We start from the raw sequence: 19,681 nt of genomic DNA, 5'->3' as shown, positions 1-19,681 counted from the left end.
TTTCTCATTAATAAAGCCCCAAAGCCAAGATAGTTCTTGGGAAGATGAAGCATCCCAATAAGTGAAAGGGGGATTCTAAGTAAATGTAACGTCATGGGGCCCGAGGATAAACGTCCAAACAGCAGAGAAAATGTCCAAACAACACCCACATGGTCCCATGAGATGGGGTGAGCACAGAAACATCTGGGCTGTGGAAATGTGTGCACAGGGAGACTGATTAAAGATGGGAAGGCTGTGTTGGACCCCACTGGGCACAGAACCACAATGAAAGCATCTACTTAAGGCTATGAGTGGTTAGAGTTATTAACAACACAACAGGGAAGGTCAGGAGACACATGGCCTAGTGGTTAGCTGGCAGGGCTTGCTCATTATGGACCTTTCCAGAGACTTATCCTAGATAGTTTATTCATTTCACAAGCATTTCTATAGATTTCACACTAGTGCAGTGCTTAGAATGTGCCAGGCTGTGCTACGCATTTAATCCTCATAACAACCCTATGAGGTGGGTACTATTTTAGGCCGGTTTTACAGGTGAGGAAATAGGCATCCAGAGATCACACAACTTGCCCAAGATCATCAAGCTTGAAAATGTTGATGGCTTCTCACCCTCTTCAGGGAACAAATGACACATTTGTCTAGGATGAGAAATTTGTCCTAGAAAATCTTAGGAGCCGGCCTGAGTGAAAAAGGAAAAGTTGATCCTCTACAGCACCAGAATCAAGACTTCCTCAGCACCAGAACTGATACTCGTCTTGTCTCACACCCCAGGATATGAGCGCTAAATCACTTTCAATTTCCACAAAGATAAACATAAACTATACACAGATGAATTCAGTATGTCTTCCATTCTTCGTAAAGCTGAGGTTTTTCTGAAATGTCTGATGTGAAATCACACTGTTCTAACATTGCAGACTGGCTAAACCAACCGAAAGCTGATTCAGGAAGCACTTACTTCTTGAATATCACAGAGACTAACATAAAAAAAGACAGTAAATAAATATTAAGCTTGATATTTAAAAAGTGGTTTCAGATAAGGTTTAAGAATAACCTTGGCCGAAACCGGTTTGGCTCAGTGGATAGAGCATCGGCCTGCGAACAGGGGGGTCCCGGGTTCGATTCCGGTCAAAGGCATGTACCTGGGTTGCGGGCACATCCCCAGTGGGGGGTGTGCAGGAGGCAGCTGATCGATAGTTCTCTCTCACTGATGTTTCTAGCTCTCTATCTCTCTCCCTTCCTCTCTGTGAAAAATCAATAAAATATACATATTTTTTAAAAAAGAATAACCTTGTACAACCCAATTCATTACTTTATCATATTCTTGAATTCTTTGCTTTATGTGAGAAAGTTTATTCTTTAGATAATCACAGCACTCTTTTTTTTCCCCAGAAACGTGGGGTCCTTCTTTTTTTTCTTAAATTCTTCATGGATTCTTGAAATTCTCTCATGTTCCTGTTGGTTTCCCGAATGATGTGGCAGTCTGCTCATCACTGCGTCCAGCTCATCGTACTTCCTCAAGACGGCCTGCACTTCTGCAGAGAGCTCCTTGTACTCTGAAAACTGGTCTTGTAATACAGCCTTAGAGCGCTCCCGTTCATCATCTGTCCGAATCACAGGGTATTTTGCCACATAGTCAGGCAACATGATAGGTTTGGGAATGTGGCCTGAGGGGACATGTCCACTCAGTATTTCAGGTTTCATACTTGCTGGTCTCAATTCTTTGAAATGAACTTCTTGGTCTCTCTGTCTGTCACCGCCGATGGCCATTTCACATTTTTCTTTTCGATGGAAATGATGGCTCACTTATCTCCTGTTGTTCCATGTATTCTCTATGTCTCCGAGCTGCCTCATGCCTCCATAACTTTAGGCAAACCAAAGCACTGATGGAATAAACAATCATGGTGACAAACGGGAAGACCATCGCTGCTGTCTGTCCTCCTTCTACCCGACAGAACATTGCATTCATTAGTGTATTAAATACTGGATAGTAGCAGAGTCCACCTTAGTTGATATCATTCACATAGACTATGGCTGCAGCCATATACAAAATAAACAAGGCAATGTTAATTCCAGACTCAGTCAGGGGCCACCAGTTAGAGTCCAAAAGAATGGTCTGATAATACATGGACATGCCAAGAACCAGAATAATAATGGTGGTGACCCAAGCTAATCCAGCAACCACGAGTATAAAAGGAGTTTTGGGGCCACTGTAGTAGTAGCCCCCATATGCACTGCCCAGGCCACCAAAGCCTCCCATGGCCGTGGGCAGGGAATAGCCAAACATGTTGTACCACTCACTGTCCTTGTGAACATAAGCTGTGACACAGGCGAAGACGCCCGCCCCCAGCAGCAGCTCCACCACCCCAAGGATTCTCAGCAGGCCAGGCCAGGACTTCATGTAGGAGTACCTCAGGTAGTAGGCCTCCACCTTCTCACTCTATGTTAGAGTCGTTTGTGTGTGTCGGCCCAGAGACCCATAGGGATCCTGGGAAAGCATCGCTTCAGTCTCTTTCCGGGAATTAAAGGTTCCTTCCGACCCTCCGTAGTGATCTTTGTCGGAGTTGGGGGGTGAGTGGTGGTTTGGTCTCCCTGGAGAGGATGGAGGCGAACACTCCACTCAGTCTGAGATGTATCTGATGTCTGACGCCGGCTTATCCCATTCTGGGTCCCTTTTCTTCCCTCTGAAGAAGTACTTCCAGGACTCAGGGATGAAGCGCCTTACGGGTTTGAGGTCTGGTGCTATGGCCGGTTCCTCTGTGTCACTTGAGTAGAAGTCAGGGCCAAAAGGTGGCTGTAATGGGAGAGGGGGTGGTGGCAAAGGATCAGCGCTCACAGCCAGCTCACTGTCAGGGAGAGTCTGGAGGGTTCTTATGGTGCCATCTTCATGGGCCAAGTCCCTGGGGAGGTCATTGCAGTGCCTGTCTCGATTCCTGGATCTCCCATCCTTTGAAGACATTTGGGATTTCTATACCGCGCCTGCATCTGGGCTCGGCCTCAGGTTCAGGCGGGGCCGGGAGTCCAGAGATGTGGGCCAAGGAAGCTCTGAGGGGTCCAGGACCCCCCACTCCATCTGCAAACCTGCTGGGAGGCGCCGGCCCCGCCCGACTGCCTGCCTCCATTGATTTTTAGAGAGAGTGGAAGGGAGGGAGGGAGAAAGAGAGAGAGTGAGACAACCATTGATGTGTGAGAGATGTATCAATGGTTCTCTCTCACATGTGCCCTGACCTGGTTCGGGGATGTACCCTGCAACCCAGGTCCGTGCCCTGGACCGAGAGTCAAACCCTCCACCCCTCAGGCCCAGGTCTGCACCACAGGGGCAGGGCTGTGGAAGCTTTTTGTTTCTTCTTCCTCCTCTTCTTCGTCTGCATCTGTGTCTTCTTCCTAATACAGGGCATATTTAATGGTACCTACAGCCTTCAAGGAGCCTCTGGTGCAGGAAGCAAAGTGCCTGGCATTAGTTATTGAGCAGGAGTGGGTGGAGCTGGACAGAGCTGGGCCTGAGGCCCAGACCTGGACACCCCACCTGGGGGAGGGCGGCTTTGGGATGTCCTGCTCACGGCCAGGCATCAGAATCAGTTGTCCACATTCCTCTCTTCCTTTCTCCTCAGATAAAAATATGATGGCTCCAGGAAGGAGACAGGACGAAATAAGTGGAACTCTCAGAAAGCTGATAGAACTGCCAGAAGTACATGAAGTCAGTGGGGAAATTTTGTGGAATCTGAGTCATAGTTTTTTCATCAAGATCAACAAGAAAACCAAATGGAGTGACTCAGTTGAGATTGAAAAAGGGTTTGCTGTGTGGTTGAGTGGCTGATTGTTCTGTGTCCCTGCCATGGGACACACCAAGGCTTGAGCCATCAGTGCCAGGAGCATAGAGGGCACCCGGGGTCCGGAGAAGCAATAGACCTGGACCTATGTTTACAGATACAAATGGTACACAGATCAATGGTTATTGGAAGAATGTGAGTCGTTATTTGTAAAGTCTTAGAGCATCCTGGGCAGAGCAAAGATACACAGGTGAGACACCTTAGTATCAGTTATGAGTATACCGACAAGTCCCTTGGCTCTCTGTGTCAGGCAGGTCTCAGGAGGGGTAGTTGATAAATACTGTTTTGCTTCTTAAAATAATGCCTACAGACAATCAGCATTTCCTTTCTTTCCTGGGCTCCAAGGCAAGATAGTCCAGACAGAACTGAGAGAATCCTCTCCACGAAAGGTCTGTTTCCATCATGATAGTTCATAGAACTGAAATGATCCAGAGTGTTTTCATTATTATTGATTTGCGATCAACAGAGAGAAACATCGATTGTTCCACGTATTTATGCATTTATTGATTGACTCTTGCATGTGCCATTCATATGTGCATTGTATTATGGAACCCACAAACTTGGCATACTGGATCAATGCTTTAACCAACTGAGCTACCCAGCCAGGGCCAGAGTGTGTTTTCACAATGACGGCCATAAGACCTGACTGCCTTCCCTTTGCCTGCCCGTCCCATTCTGGGAAAATTTGGCCTCAACACAAAGCCCAGGATTACAGTATTGCCCGATCCCAATGGTCACCAAGACAAGGTGGACACTGACACTTCCTAGGAAAGAGCCCCCATAGCGCTGTGAGACCACACTATCCAACCAAAAGGTTGGCCATCCACGCATCCTTCAAATTGACTTGTCATCAAAAAGGGGACCATGGATGAAAAATGGTTCTATGTAAAGTAACCCACAGGGTGATGCGATCATAAATTCCTACCTGGGCAGGTCATGGCGGGGGTCACATCCCAGGCATATACTTTTTAGTAAAAGGTTTGTTTTCCTTAAGCAAGCCCTGCCCATTGTTTCTATGCATCTATGTGAACTCACCTTTGAAATAACTACTCTCAAGAGAGCACAATCTGGCCTGGCCGGTGTGGCTCAGTGATTGACTGTGGGCTCATGAATGAAAAGGTCACCAGTTCAATTCCTAGTCAGGGCACATGCTCTGGTTATGGGCACGAAACCCAGCAAAAGGCATGTAGGGGGCATCCATTGGATGCTTCTCTCTCATCAATGTTTCTATCTCTCTCTTCCATTCCCTTCCTCTCTGTAAAGTCAATAAAAACATCTTTATTGTTTTTTTTGTAAAGAAGAGACCACACTCTTGTTGACTGTCCTGTAATCCAATCCCCACCTGCTTTCTCCCAACTTCATGTAACCTTCCTTACATCCCCTCCTTCATTTCAAATGCAGAGAAGAAGCTGAGTGACTGTTATTCTCCAGAGCATTTTATTTATTTTTTTTTTTTATATATTTTATTGATTTTTTACAGAGAGGAAGGGAGAGAGATAGAGAGCTAGAAACATCGATCAGCTGCCTCCTGCACATCTCCCACCGGGGATGTGCCCGCAACCCAGGTACGTGCCCTTGACCGGAATCGAACCCGGGACCCCTCAGTCCGCAGGCCGACGCTCTATCCACTGAGCCAAACCGGTTTCGGCCTCCAGAGCATTTTAGATCTCACGCAGTTTGGCTCAAATAAATTTTCCCTAAAATCCTTTAAAAAAAATTACAGCCTTAAAAAGGAAGGGCATTTTCGCCCATATTCCAACAGGCATGACCCTTGAGGACACTGTGCTAAGTGAAATAAAGCTGTCTCTGGAAGATAAACATTGTGTGATTCCACTTAAATGAAGCACTCAAATCCGTAGAGATGGGAAGTAGAATGGCAGTTTGCAGGGCCTGGGAGGTCGGGGGATGGGGAGTTATTGTTTAGTAGGTATTGAGTTTCTGTTTTATAGGATGAAGAGAGTTCTGGAGACTGGTTGCACAACAGGGTAAATATAATTTAACACTATTGAACTGTACCCTTAAATATGGTTAAGGTGGCCCTAACCGGTTTGGCTCAGTGGATAGAATGTCGGCCTCTGGACTGAAAGGTCCCAGGTTTGATTCTGGTCAACGGCATGTACCTTGGTTGCGGGCACATCCCCAGTAGGATGTATGCAGGAGGCAGCTGATCAATGTTTCTCTCTCATTGATGTTTCTAATTCTCTATCCCTCTCCCTCCTCTCTGTAGAAAATCAATAAATTACTTTTTTTTAAAAAAAAGGACAAGAAATAAAAAATGTTAAAAAAATGATTAAGGTGGTTAATGTTATGTTTTTTAAGATGTGTGTGTGTGTGGGCAGAAGAGAGGACCATGGGCAGCATCAGGAGGGCTGGGCAGCCCACAGCAGGGCTGCAGGGATGGGGCCAGAACTGCAGGACCCCAGGGCCTTCGGGCATGAGGGTCTTGCAGAAGCAAGAAGGGTGCAGGCTTGGGAAGCTATAGCCCCAGGAATTGATCAACACAGAGACTTGGCATAGGGAGCAAGACATCGTTTGAGAATGTGAAGAGTCATTTACAAGTAACACAGACACATGAATAAATGTTTTTGTATATTAAAGAGAGTAGAGCGTAGTCCTCACAAACACGGGATTGGGATTAGGAAGACTAGGGTTGGAGTCCTAGCTCTAGCACTACTGTGAGACTTGGGCTAACACGAGTTTAGGTGAAAACCTAGACTTTGTGATGGTTTCCCCCACGTTCCAATGGGAGCCACCATGGCGCCCACCACGTGGAATGTGTGAGAGTATTTGGTGAGGGAACTCGTAAGGAGCCTGTGGTAGACACACCATCAATATTAGCTGAGTGATTAGTCAACACAAATGTCCCCAACCTCAAATAATTTCCAAAACATTCCTTCCATCTTTTCTTCTGTGTCTGGTTTTATTGTTTCTTTGGTTTTAAGACTCCTCAGCTGTGTGTTCCTTGTCTGATGGCTTTCTCCTTTTGCCCCCACAGGATAAGGGGACTGTCACTTGGCTTGGAATGGGCTGGAGTGAGGTGAGTACCTTCTCTAACTAGCAGCTGGCAGAGCCCATCAGACAGGGAAACATAGTAGATTGAGTCCATCTTGGCACTTGAGGTCTTCCCTGAAAGAAACTCCAGAGACAGAACCTCTCACTGCTCCCTGTTGCTCAGCTGGCTCACCTCGAACCCCACAATTTGTTTTCTCTTCCCCAAGGGTGAAGCAACACCTCCTTCCAGCTGGACACAGACTGGTGAGCTGAAGGGAAAACTCTGAAATCCCACTGTTGACACCATGACTTCAGAAGCTGATGGGATCTGCCCAGGTAGTAAGCTTCCTCCTCTCTAGCTGGTTCCTGCTTATGATCTAGAATTGAGGGAGGCACCTCTACACTGGGTTAAGCTGCACAGAAATCAAGAACCTCCAAGGGGATTGATGAGTGTCCCTGAGCCCTCAACCAGGAGTCTGTGGGAGGGCCTCCTTCCTGGCTCTCTCCTCAGGCTACTCACTGCCTCCCGTCCTCTGTAACATGCAATGTCTCCAACGAGGCCAGAACAGCCCATGGGAGGTGGGAATTTCTTGTCCCCCGTACCTGGAACCTGCTAGTTCCTGGTGGAAACTTTCCCCTCCGAATACTGCCATCACCCACAGCTGTGCTGGGTCCCTGACCTGTGCTAGGAATTATAAACACCTGTGTACCAGGTGTGATTATCTCAGGCACACCCTGCGGAGGCATGCTTTGTTATTCCCCACACCCACACCCACCACATTCAAGAAATACACCCATTTAATGCTCTGGGTTCCCTCCATCTAAGTCCTGGTTTCCTTGTTCCCTCAGTGGGTGAAGCAAGAAAAGGAAATAACAACCCTGTCCCCACCAAAATCAACACTGCATTTTCTAGGTAACCAAATCACCCCCCAGGGGAGGATAAAACTTGTTCCTGTTGCAGCATAAGGGAAGAGAGGACCAATCAGTAGTCTGCCGCTCCTGAGCAGTCTCTCAGGTCCCTGAGGGAGGCTGGAACTGGTGGATTCCTGAGGATAAACAAGATGACCTCTTGTTTAAGAAGTGGGCAAGGTGGGGTCAGAGGTGCCCACGGGAGCTCTAGCCCCGGAGACCAGCCTGGAAGGCAAGCAAATACTGATTGATCCCAGAATTAAAGCTGAGGCTCCAACCCCCACCCACCTGAAGACGCCCCTCCATTGCCCACCTTGGAGCACCTGTGAGAAGCAGGAAGAATCCTCTTTGCCTGGTAGTTTTACTCATCAGTGGTGTGTGGACTGAAATATTACTTTCAAATTTTAAAAAATCCCGTAGCTAAACTCTAGGGCAGAATGCAGAAATCACATGAATTTTCAAAACATAAGGAGGCTTTGACCTCATGTAAGGAACTGTCTGATGGGTGACCTTGGATGCCACCTGTGAGCTTTCTGCTGCTTGGCTTGGGCCTTCACTTGTCCTAGTTTCACTTTCTTGTTCTGTGAAATAAGAATAATGTCCCTTGTGTGTATATGGCAGAAACACATTTACATCCTGTCTCTGTGCCCACAAAACATACACCAGTCCCCAGTCCCTTATCTGCATTTCCAGAGTCTCCAGATCCCTGAGAGTCACAAATTTTTTTAATCCTCACCCGAGGATATTTTTTCATTGATTTTTAGAGAAAGTGGAAGTGAGAGAGAAAGAGACAGAAATATTGATGAGAGACAAACACATTGATTGGTTGTCTAATTAGGGCTCAGGCCTTAGAGCAGTGGTTTTCAATCTTCCTAGTGCCGCGACCCTTTAATACAGTTCCTCATGTTGTGGTGACCCCCAATTTCATTGTTACAAATTGAACATATTTAAAGCATAGTGATTAATCACAAAAACAATATGTAATTATATATGTGTTTTCCAATGGTCTTAGGTGACCCCTGTGAAAGGTTCGTTTGACCCCCAAAGGGGTCGCTACCCACAGGTTAAGAACCGCTGCCCTAGAGGAACCTGCAATCTATATATGTTGCCCTTGACTGGAATTGAACCCACAATCCTTTGGTCCTCAGGCCGACACTCTCACCAGTGTGCCAAAGTGGCAGGACAAGTCACACAGTTGTTTTATAGATCTTTTTGTTACTTAAAATATGTATATGTTAATTTTTAGAGAGAGAGAGAGAAAGAAGTGGGGGAGGGAGAGATCTGGTGTCTCTCCCTCACCCATAAGGACAGCAGTCATATTGGAATAGGGTCCCACACATATGACCTCCTTTAACCTTCATTACAAAATACAGTCACATGGGCAGTCAGGGCTTCAACATATAAATTTTGGGGGTCACAGTTCAATCCATAACACTAGGTAAATCACCAAATTACCCCAGGTTAAGAAAAAAAATTTCCCCAGGTGACAGCCACTGAGGAAGATGAACATTTAACCATCTGGTTTATACTCAATTCCATTTCCATTCTACCTCGATTTCTTCCAACCTTATCCATTTTTCTTTCCATGTAGAGGGCAAAGACTTTGTTGATGTTGTTGAGTATTTAAATGACCCAGGAAACAAAGAGAAACTTCAACGCCTGCTGAGTGATGAATCCTGGGAGAGATTTGTGGCTGCAGCCAAGTTGCCCAGGTAACCTCCAGGGGATGCCTGTGTTGTCATCCCCATCTCCCCTGCATCTAGATTCCTCTGGCAGGCACACTCCTCCAGGCAGGGTCCTGTGCTTGGGATTGAAGAAGTTCCTTCTCAACAGTCCATGAGGAACATTTCCTTCATATCATTCGTTGGCAGACAAAGGCCTCAGATTGAGAAGAGATGAGGCCTGCAGAGTGAAGGTTACATGACTTTGGGCCTGTTACTTAAACACTCTCTGTCTTATTCATCTGTTCTATTTCATTGTGAGGAGAATAGATCATGTGTGTAAATGGTTTAGCTTAATGACTGACACATAGTAGGTGGACAGTTCATACGAACAATTAAAAAGGTATTGGGAATAAATAGGGCCCAAGCGTCTTCTTGCTTGATGTGAGAGCCATGCAGGACTTCCTTTGGGACAAGCCAGAAAATTCCTGGCACAGTTTGTGTCCCTGGGGATTTTTGCTAGAGAGCCTGCTCTCCCTAAGAAATGGATTGTACAGACTCTGCAGGGTCCTGCTGGCCTGGAAGACGGAGAGCTGGAGTGAAGCTGGACCGTGTTGGGTTGAATCCTGAGTGCATCTCTGCCCGGCTCTGGAGCTCTGGGCTTATGTCATCTCCCTCTTCAATGGAATAGCAAGTCCATCTGATAGGACTATGGTGAAGGCCTTGGGGTGAACTGCAGGGTCAAGGCCTAGGGAGCAAGTGCAGTTATCCTGTTCAGAGGCCCAGAGCGGCTTGGCGCAGGGGCAGATCCCGGGGTCTGGGTGGAGCAAGTGTGGGTCCAGGTTGGAGGACTGGAAGGAAGGCTCGGCAGTGGGGCTGGGACTACAGTGAGGCAGCTGAGGATTCTGGGCAGAAGACTGAGGAGGCCAGGGGTCTAGTGGAGGGCCATGTGGAGGGGTATTGGGGGTCACATTTCTTCCTTCCCTGATTTGATCCCCTCTCTGCTGGGGGAAAAGGGCTCTGGGTGATTATGTCCTCCAACCCTGTCTGCCAGCTGGAGGGCTCCTGACCTCCATGTGGGACCCTCTTCTCTTCTCCATGGAGTAACCCTGACCAGAGGGAAGGCACTGTGGCTTAGTGACCGCTTCCAGTCAGAATGGTGACTGCCAATGTGGAGTAGCTGAGGAATTCTGGGTAGACAGACAGGTTCCCACCATAGAGGACAGGGCTTTCTGCACCAGCTCATCCAATCAGGGTCTCAGCCTTAGCAATTCATACACCTCCCTTTTGGCCGTGGAGGACAAAGACATGCCCTCAGCAGACCAGCTGCATGGGGAGAGCTTTATGAAGGAGTTTCCTCAGGTGAAACAGGACCTTGAGGAATGCATTTGAAAGCTCTACGCACTTGCAGATGAGGTTGACAAGGTGCACAGGGACTGCACCATCTCCAAATTGGCGGCCTCTTCCACCGGCGCTGTGTCTGGCATCCTGACCATCGCTGGCCTATGTCTGGCACCTGTGTCAGAAGGGGTTAGTCAGGGGCTTTCTGCAACTGGGGTGGGACTGGGGGCAGCAGCTGCTGTGACCGGTGTGACCACCGAGATCGTGGAATACTCAAAAAACAAGTCAACAAAAGCCAAAGCCAGCCACCTATTGGCAATTGGCAGTGACACAGAGAAGGTGGTCGGGGAGGTTCTAAGTCGCAGCACACCCAAAATTGCTTCCTTAGCACCAAAGTGCTTCCAATCCCTGGAAGATATTGTAGAATGCCGGTGCCTCCAATCTGGCCAAATCCAATCCTCGCTTAGCAGTCAAGGCCACCGGCTTCTTGCGCACGGGGGCAGTCTCAGCCAAAAGAGACAAACAGCTACAGAAAGCTTTTGGAGACACTGCTCTGGCCATGAGCAAAGGAGCCAGGATGTTTCGTATAGCCACTGCAGGTTTTTTTTCGTGGATGTGATCCACCTAGTGAAAGAGTCAATGCACTTACATGAGGGCTCAAAGGCTCAGTTGGCTGAAGAGTTGAGGCAGCAGGCCCAGGAGCTGGAGAGGAGGTTGGAAGAACTCACCCGCATTCATGTAAGTCTACAATAGGACCTGACTCTGTGATCCCCAAACAATGCAGGGAGAGGGTGTGTGGGAGACAAAGGCATGGACTTGTCTTGTTAAAGGGGAAAAGCTGGAGAGATAAAATGGATGGAACTGCATTTCAAGGAGTTTGATGTTTCTGTGGCTGAGCACAGCAAAGGAGGGGTTCCTGCAGATGGCAGTTGGGTCAAAGAGAAGGAAGGAACCTGGACTTGGAATCAGGGAAGAGAGAGGACAAGAGAGTGGGGGGGGGGGGGGGGAGTCTTTATTTTGACTAAAAAAAGACATTGGGGTCATTATAAAGACAGAGAAGTAGAGGAATAAGCACCGAGAAGGCCAGAACTACTAAAAAGTTGACTATGGAAGTAGGCAAAAGAGGGGATATGGGAATTACAGTGGCTCCTGGATTGGCCCTGTCCAGGGTTCAATGTCCCAGCAGGAACCCCGTCTCTCCCTGGTCCAGGTCTCTAGCCCTGCTTTCCAATTACAGCTCACCTTTGTTTTGTTTTTTTCTCTTTTTGTTTTTGTTTTTTTTAAAAAAATATATTTTATTGATTTTTTACAGAGAGGAAGGGGGAGGGATAGAGAGTTAGAAATATCGATGAGAGAGAAAGATCGATCAGCTGCCTCCTGCACACCCCCAACTGGGGATGTGCTCAAAACCAAGGTACATGGCCTTTATCGGAATCAAACCTGGGACCCTTCAGTCCGCAGGCCGACGCTCTATCCACTGAGCCAAACCGGTCAGGGCTGCTTTACAATTCCAGCTCACCTTTGTCTTCCAGCAGTTCATCTTAGGTAGGCAGTGACTTTTTTTTTCTCTAAATTACTATATATAGTTTAATGAAAAATAGTAATGATTGTATAACCAAATAGCTAAAAGTATAATCACAGGTGTTTTAACAATTTCCTGATTAGTACACAATCAACAGAGCAACATACCTATATGAATAGATCGTGTACATTGACCTTGAAACACTATGGGTGGCTTAGGAGTGGTCCAAGCAATTATTCAAGAGATCCAAGTATGGTCACATCTACCCAAGCAAAAGAAGAGATTACAGAAATTTTCTTATGTTTTACATAGAAATTCAGATGTTATTAGACAGACAGTAGTTAGTTATTCAACTTCATTAAGAAAATAAATCTAAAAGATAATGAATTGTTTATTATTCATTTTCTATATCTGCATAGGCACAAGCTAAAGGCATTGAAGTCCTCGCTATTAGAAATAATAACCAATTAATATATGGTAATTCATTCTTCCTCTTATTTTCTCTTTCAGTCCCTACCAAAACCTTACATTGTCAATGCAGTAAAAATGATAGAACAAATTTTCAATTAGGGAGCTCAAGGCATAAGTCTAGAAACATACTATTAAATGTTTGGTGTTGGGGCTACATCAGGAAACAAAGATAAAAAACTTTCACGGACCTTACAACCTCAGATTTGTGTTGAAATAGGTACAATTATTGCTTTTAGAGTTATGAATGGAGCTGCTCAAATACATATCCTATATAATAAAGAGGTAATATGCAAATTGACTGTCATGCCCTCGCACAAGATGGCCACCCCCATGTGGTCACAAGATGGCTGCCACAAGATGGCTGGCAGGGGAGGGCAATTGTGGGTGACCAGGTCAGCAGGGGAGGGCAGTTGGAGGTGACCAAGCCAGGAGGAAAGGGCAGTTAGGGGTGACAAGGCCAGCAGGGGAGGGCAGTTGGGGCCAATTGTGCCTGCAGGAGAGCAGTTAGGCATTGATCAGGCTGGCAGGGGAGGGGTTAGGGGCAATCAGGCAGGCAGGCAGGTGAGAGGTTGGGAGCCAGCAGTCCTGGATTGTGAGAGGGATGTCTGACTGCCTATTTAGGCCCAGTCTCATATAGGGATCGGGCCTAAACCAGCAGTCGGGCATCCCCTGAGGGGTTCCAGATTGGAGAGGGTGCAGGCTGCGCTGAGGGGAAAACACCACCCCCCACCTCGCCCCGTGCATGAATTTAATGCATGGGGCCTCTAGTTCATAATAAAGTATGTTCTTAAAGAACTGCATTATAGCCAGGGTATTTGTATGTTCTTTTTTATTTAAATTTAAATTCTTTATTGTTTAAAGTATTACATAAGTCTTCTTTTCCCCTCATTGACCACTCCCAGGCCACCCCCACCACGACCCCTCAGGAGTGACATGAAATTTTTTTTAATTTTTTAATTTTTTAATTTTTCAATTACAGCTAACATCCAATATTATATTAGTTTTAGGTGTACAATATAGTGATTAGAAAGTGATCACCTGCTAAGTCTAGCAGACATATGGCATCATTCATAGTTATTACAATGTTATCCCCTATAGGCAGTGACTTCCTGATTATGCTGCTGCTGCTGCTGCTGCTGATGATGATGATGGCTGTGATGTTAGTGGTGCTGACAGCGGAATGGGTAGAACATTTGACAGTTGCTGGTGCTCTTTGGGGCCAGGATGCTCTGAGAGACCAATGAAAGTACAATGAATCTGCAAATGCTGTTGGAACAGTGGTTAATTAAAAAGAAAAGAAAAGTGAAAACAGATACCTGCAGCAGGTCAAGGAGATCTACCAATCAGGCCCTGAGACACAGCCTCTCCATCAGTGGGGGAGGTGGTGTGGACACGATGATATTTTACATCCTTGTGTTCCTCCCACCTTGTGTTCTGTAGACTTTGGTTCAATAAGGTGGACTGGTACACTGAGCCTTTCTGGTGTGGATTAGTGGGCTCATCTGGACTCTGGGCACCTGGCTTCCCTTCCCCATGAGCCTGTCGTCCAGAAACTCAGGGAGCAAATCTTCCATTGCTCCTCCTGCTCGCTCACTGGGCTCCCACTCTCCTGTCCAGTCAAGACCCTGAGACCTCGGTGCCCCGTAAGCTCCCCTGGGACACTCAGGGGAAGCTTCTGCACAGGTGGCCTGGGCTGAACACAGGCAGCTTCCTCCCCCAGCAGCTGGGGCCCAGGATCCACTGTAGGACATGAGGCTGATTAAGATCAGAAGGGCCTGTCTGCAGGTGTGAGACAGGGTCATCGATAAACAGAGAGACAGAGAGAGACAGGGAGACAGCAAACATTTCTCCCCAGCTACCCTCACATTTTCCCTCCTGCAAGGGCTTCCACACGGTCTTCCTGTGTTTGCCCTTGTGGCACTGCCCCTGCCCCTTGTCCACACTGAGCCAGAACAGCCCTTAGGAATACAGACCTGATCAAGCACCTACTTCCAGCTCTTCAAGGGCTTCCCATTACTCTGCACAAAGGCCCGAGGCCTCCACCAGCCAGAAGTGACCTGTTGGAGCCTGGGGTCCCCTGAGGGCAGAGCTGAGACAAGGCTCCCTGAGGGTTGATTTGGGAAGTGATTCCCCACAGCTGGACTGAGGGACACTGCCCCCCGGAGAGCACTCATGGGCTTTGCCTTCCGTGGGCCACAGCGAGGACCAGACCCTCACTGACAAGGAAACACCGGCTCTCCAGTGATATGAGCAAGGTGAGTCAACCAAGGTAAACAGAACAAAGGAGAAAGTTCCTTTCCGGGCCTCTTAGGTCAGCATGACAGTGACCTCCCTGACCTTAGTGGGGCAAGCTGGAAACACACAGAGGCTTCCTCACTAGCGCCCAGTGTCTGATGGGCCCTCTGAAGAGCACAAGGATGTGTGAGCAGCCTGTCGGGCGAGGTACCAGTTCTCAGGAGGCACATGAAGAATGTGCTTGCTCTTTGGAAATGCTTTGACAGTGGATATCGATTCTTCTGGATCCTCCATCACTTCCTGCCAAACCAGCATTAAGGAGAGAACTTTTATATCAGGATCTTGGCTTAATGTGAGGAGTCAAGGAAGGCTTCCCTGAAGAGGGGGCACCATGGTTTGAAGAGGATGGTGAGGGAAGTGGGGGTGAGAGTATTTGGGGCAGAGGACCTGAGCCTGTGGGCCACAGCGAGGACCTGACAAGGAAACACCGGCTCTCCAGTGATATGAGCAAGGTGAGTCAACCAAGGTAAACAGAACAAAGGAGAAGGTTCCTTTCCGGGCCTCTCAGGTCAGCATGACAGTGACCTCCCTGACCTTAGAGGGGAAGCTGGAAACACACAGAGGCTTCCTCACTAGGGCCCAGTGTCAGATAGGCCCTCTGAAGAGCACAAGCTGTGGCTGGGAGGGAGGGCCACTCTGAAAGGACCCTGATGGAACTGCAGTGTGGCCACTCGGCTTCCCTGCCAGGACTCCTGTGAGAAAGGGGCTGTGGTCGGAAAGCTGGGCATTGGAGCACTGGACGCTGCCAGGAGCCTCAACAGGGATGGGAGGTGGTGTGATCGGCACAGATACCACTGCTGCTGGAGCTATGTGTCTGCAGTCCGCGGACCTGGAGGACAATGCCACAGAGCTGCTGCTTTTGAGATCAGCAGTAACAGGAAACCCACAAGCCTCAGGTGGGAAGTGATGTCTATCGATGGCTGCAGCAGGAAAGGGTCTGGGTGAGAGCACAGCTCATACTTCCTGGGGCTCCTGAAACTGTGAGAAGAGTCCAGTAGGTCCCGGAAACCAGCAGAGCAGGAGGGGTGGAGCCAGAGAAATACTTTAGTCCATCAGCTGGAGGCCAGGGCGGCAGGTCACATTCACCGTCACCATCCATACTGAGAGCAGGGACTCTCACCTCCAGGCAGCGCTGGCTGTTGGCCTCCAGAGCACAATGGCCAGGATGAGTTTGGGTTGAGTCCAGATGAGCAGGGGCAGAGGGCTCCTCCAGCCTCAGCCCTGCCCACTGACTCAGATCTCATGCCGTGCAGGCCCCTCTGTGTCCTCCTGGTCCCCTCTGCCTCCTGGCCCCTCCTATTGTCTACCCCATCCCTCTGGGCAGGGCGGTGGTTCTCAAAATCATTGTGGTAGGCACTATGTCTATTGGTCATATTTTTCTTGTTTCCCCCTCTCCATCTCCCCCCACCCCCAGCTCCTAGACACATAGTAGGATTATATTCCTGTCCTCCTTCTGGTTGGGTGGGATGTGTAACCAGAGCTCTGACCACTGTCTTCTTTTGTTGTTGTTTATTTGTTTTTTAATATATTTTTATTAATTTCAGAGAGGAAGAGACAGGGAGTGAGAGACATGAACATCAATGATGAGAGAGAATAATTGGTGGGCTGCCTACTGGGGATCGAACTAGCATCCTCGGCATGTGCCCTGACCAGGAATTAAACCATTACATCCTAGTTCATAGGTCAATGCTCAACTACTGAGCCACGCCAGCCACTGACCCTTGACTTTTGAGTGGAAATAATATGTGTCAATTCTAAGCCACAGCATCTAATGCTGATAGAGGACCCCATTTCTCTGCCGGCAATGTTCCAGAGACTGGCTGCTCCAATGTGCTCGAACTAGGAGGGAGGACTACAGGAGCAGACTGCATTGTGATCAGGAGGTAACCTTTGTGGCTCATGTGGAGAGTGTTTGTTACTGCAGCTAAACCTAGACTATCCTGGCTGATACAGTCAAAACCCCTGGAAACATGGTACTATTTGTAGAGCACTGTGAAAGCTGTATATCTTTATCTTCTCCTATAAGCTAGAATAATTGTTAACAATAATGAATATCACTTAGTGAGTGCTTAATAGGCACTGGCACTATACGAGGTCCTTTGGCAAATGTTTTCTTATTAATCCCCACCATAGCCCTGTGTATTTCGTAATACAGACCTGTGTAGTATATTAGTCTCATCAATAGAGATGAAAGGACTGAGGCTAAGGGAGACTGAAGGTCAAGACCAGAGCTAGCAAGTGGCAGAATTAAGATTCAAATACAGGATCGTTTGAGCCCCAATCCTCAATCTTTCCACCACTAAACTGCCGTTATCTATAAATCAGGACTAGGCTAAGGAAGGAAAAAATAACCATGCACTCTAAAGAGAAATGATCTCTTAATAGGAAAAACATTAACATCTGCCTTTTCTTAAAGTGAATGAGAAAGATGAACCTGACAGGCTGAACAAAGGGGCCAGCTCCCTGGCGGGATGTCTCACAAAGGAATCTTCGTGCTTTTACCCTTCCACTGGGCTCACTGACAGGTGAGCAGCAGCAGCCACCAAAGGGTGAGAAAAAAAATGGAAAGAGGATAATTTTGTCCATCACTTTAAAATGTTTATGTGGAAGCTGGGCAATAGCTCGCCTCATGTGTTCATGCTTTGGAATAGTTTGTGGGCCTGCCCCACTTCCTCACGCTGTCTATCCTGCCTGCCTCAGACGCCCTTCCTCACTGCCGACCTGGTAACCCTCCAGGGTTCAGCTCCAGTGTCTCTGCATTGGCAGCCCTTCCTGTCCCTGTCCTGCCAGGCTGGGCTGTCCTCTGTCACCACCGCCATGTCAATGTGAGCTCTTTGAGGACAGGACCTGCTGGAGCTGTGTGTCTGCAGCCCAGGGACCCCGAGGACAGTGCCACTGAGCTGCTGCTTCCCAAGTCAGCAGTGACAGGAGACCCCAAAGCCCGAGCAGGGAGGGGCCAATGGCGGCTTCCTTTTTAAAATAAATATATATTCTTATTGATTTCAGAGAGGAAGGGAGAGGGAGAGAGAGCTAGAAATGTGAATGATGAGACAGAATCATTGATCAGCAGCCTCCTGCACACCCTCTACTGGGAGTCCCTAACCCTGGCATATGCCCTTGACTGGAATCAAACCTGGGACCCTCCAGTCTGCAGGCCGTGGCTCTATCCACTAAACCTAACCTTCAGGGGCACATAATGTTTTCTGAATGTCTGCCCCTGGGGAGGAGAAGATGAGTAATGCCTGGTCCTCATTCTCAAGGACTTTGCCATTGACAAGGGAGCTACCTGTGTGTCTCTCTCCTCTCACCTGGCCACACACATGAAGCAGGGGCTCCCGGGGGCCTGTGGGGTTCAGGGAGCTAGGGCCTTGCTTCAGGATAATATGGGTGATGCTGGCAACCTGGCAATGAGGGGCTGAGAACAGTGGCTACTTCCTGTGAGGTTGGCAGGTGCTGTTGGCATGGAGTGCAGTGACCTGTGCTTTGCAGCCCAAGGTGCCGTCGGCTAGCCACTCTGATGATGGCACCAGCCCCCTGGGTTACATGCTCCCTGCCCACTCCCACTGCTCTATAAACAGGAGGAGGACAGGGAGATGGGGTCCCTGTTCTGGACACAAAACTCTTTGTGTCCAGCGTGTCTGAGCCAAGCTCCCCTCCACCTGTTGGAGAGACTGGGCCGGGCCAGGTGAGGGTGCTGGCTGAGTGCCTCCAGCTGGTGACTCCTCCAACCTCCACCTGGTGATGCTGGTGGCACATGCCAGACCCCTTTCCTTGTGATTTTGGCGTTCCTTTTCCCCTAAGTGGGGGTTCTCCCCACAGTGGGCTGAGATGGCTTATGTCTGACCAAAGAATTTGTCCACGACCCCACCTCTGAGCTGTCGTTATCCCAGGTGACCTTTCTTGTGATGTCGGGGGTCCAGTTGAGCCCTACTGAATAGTCACTGGGGCTTTTGGGTCCCTAAGTGGGGTGATCTCAGCTCATGCCAAGAGGCTCCCATCTCACCTCATGTGGCTTTGTAGCCCCCACCCCAGGTGTTCCGCCAGGAGACCATGTTCACGGAGGCCACAGATGTCCGTCTGGGATCCTTTCTGCGTTCTTATCAGAGGGCCCTTTGGACAACGGGACTCTGCTCCTGTGGGTCTGGTGTGATTCTGCGCCTCACAGGAGGTGTGGGGTGTCCAGCGGCAGTCAGGCTTGTGAAAAGGGGAGGAACCAGGAGGAAGACAGGTTACAGAATAAACATGACAAAAAATAACTTTTAAACAAGGACCAGAGGCCAACTGTGACACTTGCTCTGAGTCTTGGCTCCTCCCCTGAGTTTCCTGGTGCAAGGCCCGCCTCTCCCCTCACCTTGGCTTCTTCTTCTCTGAAACCAGGCGTTTGCTGGGGGATCATGTCAGGCTCTGCTGTGTGGTCCTCATGCAGTACCATCATCACTCTGCCGCCCCTCCCTGAAACACTGGGGGTGGTGGCTCTGGCGTTTCAATGACCCCATGGACATTGGACCGGGATGAGCAGCCTCATGGAGGGGCCACGTTGGCCTCTGGGGTCCACGCCCAGCCACGCCAGGGGGCGCGGGGGAGAGCACAAAGCTGAAAGGCCCATCAGCTGCACCACTTACAGGCAGAGCCATTTCCCTCCTGTTTCTTGATCTGTAAAATCCAGG

The 19,681-nt window shown here is 48.6% G+C and overlaps 2 pseudogenes; one reads left to right on the top strand and one right to left on the bottom strand.

Annotated features, from left to right (window-relative positions):
- Positions 1–654: 654 nt before the first annotated feature.
- Positions 655–2,953, bottom strand: LOC139006524 (MARVEL domain-containing protein 2 pseudogene; annotated as a pseudogene).
- A 3,625-nt stretch (positions 2,954–6,578) lies between these two features.
- On the top strand, positions 6,579–17,843 carry LOC139006523 (apolipoprotein L3-like; annotated as a pseudogene).
- The last annotated feature ends 1,838 nt before the right edge of the window (positions 17,844–19,681 follow it).

Source organism: Myotis yumanensis, unplaced genomic scaffold, assembly GCF_028538775.1.
Source record: "Myotis yumanensis isolate MYYU_CA2020_CCGP unplaced genomic scaffold, mMyoYum1.0.hap1 SCAF_3, whole genome shotgun sequence".
Classification (NCBI taxonomy): domain Eukaryota; kingdom Metazoa; phylum Chordata; class Mammalia; order Chiroptera; family Vespertilionidae; genus Myotis; species Myotis yumanensis.
Note: the sequence above shows the minus strand (reverse complement) of the source record. Positions and strands in the feature narration are given on the sequence as shown.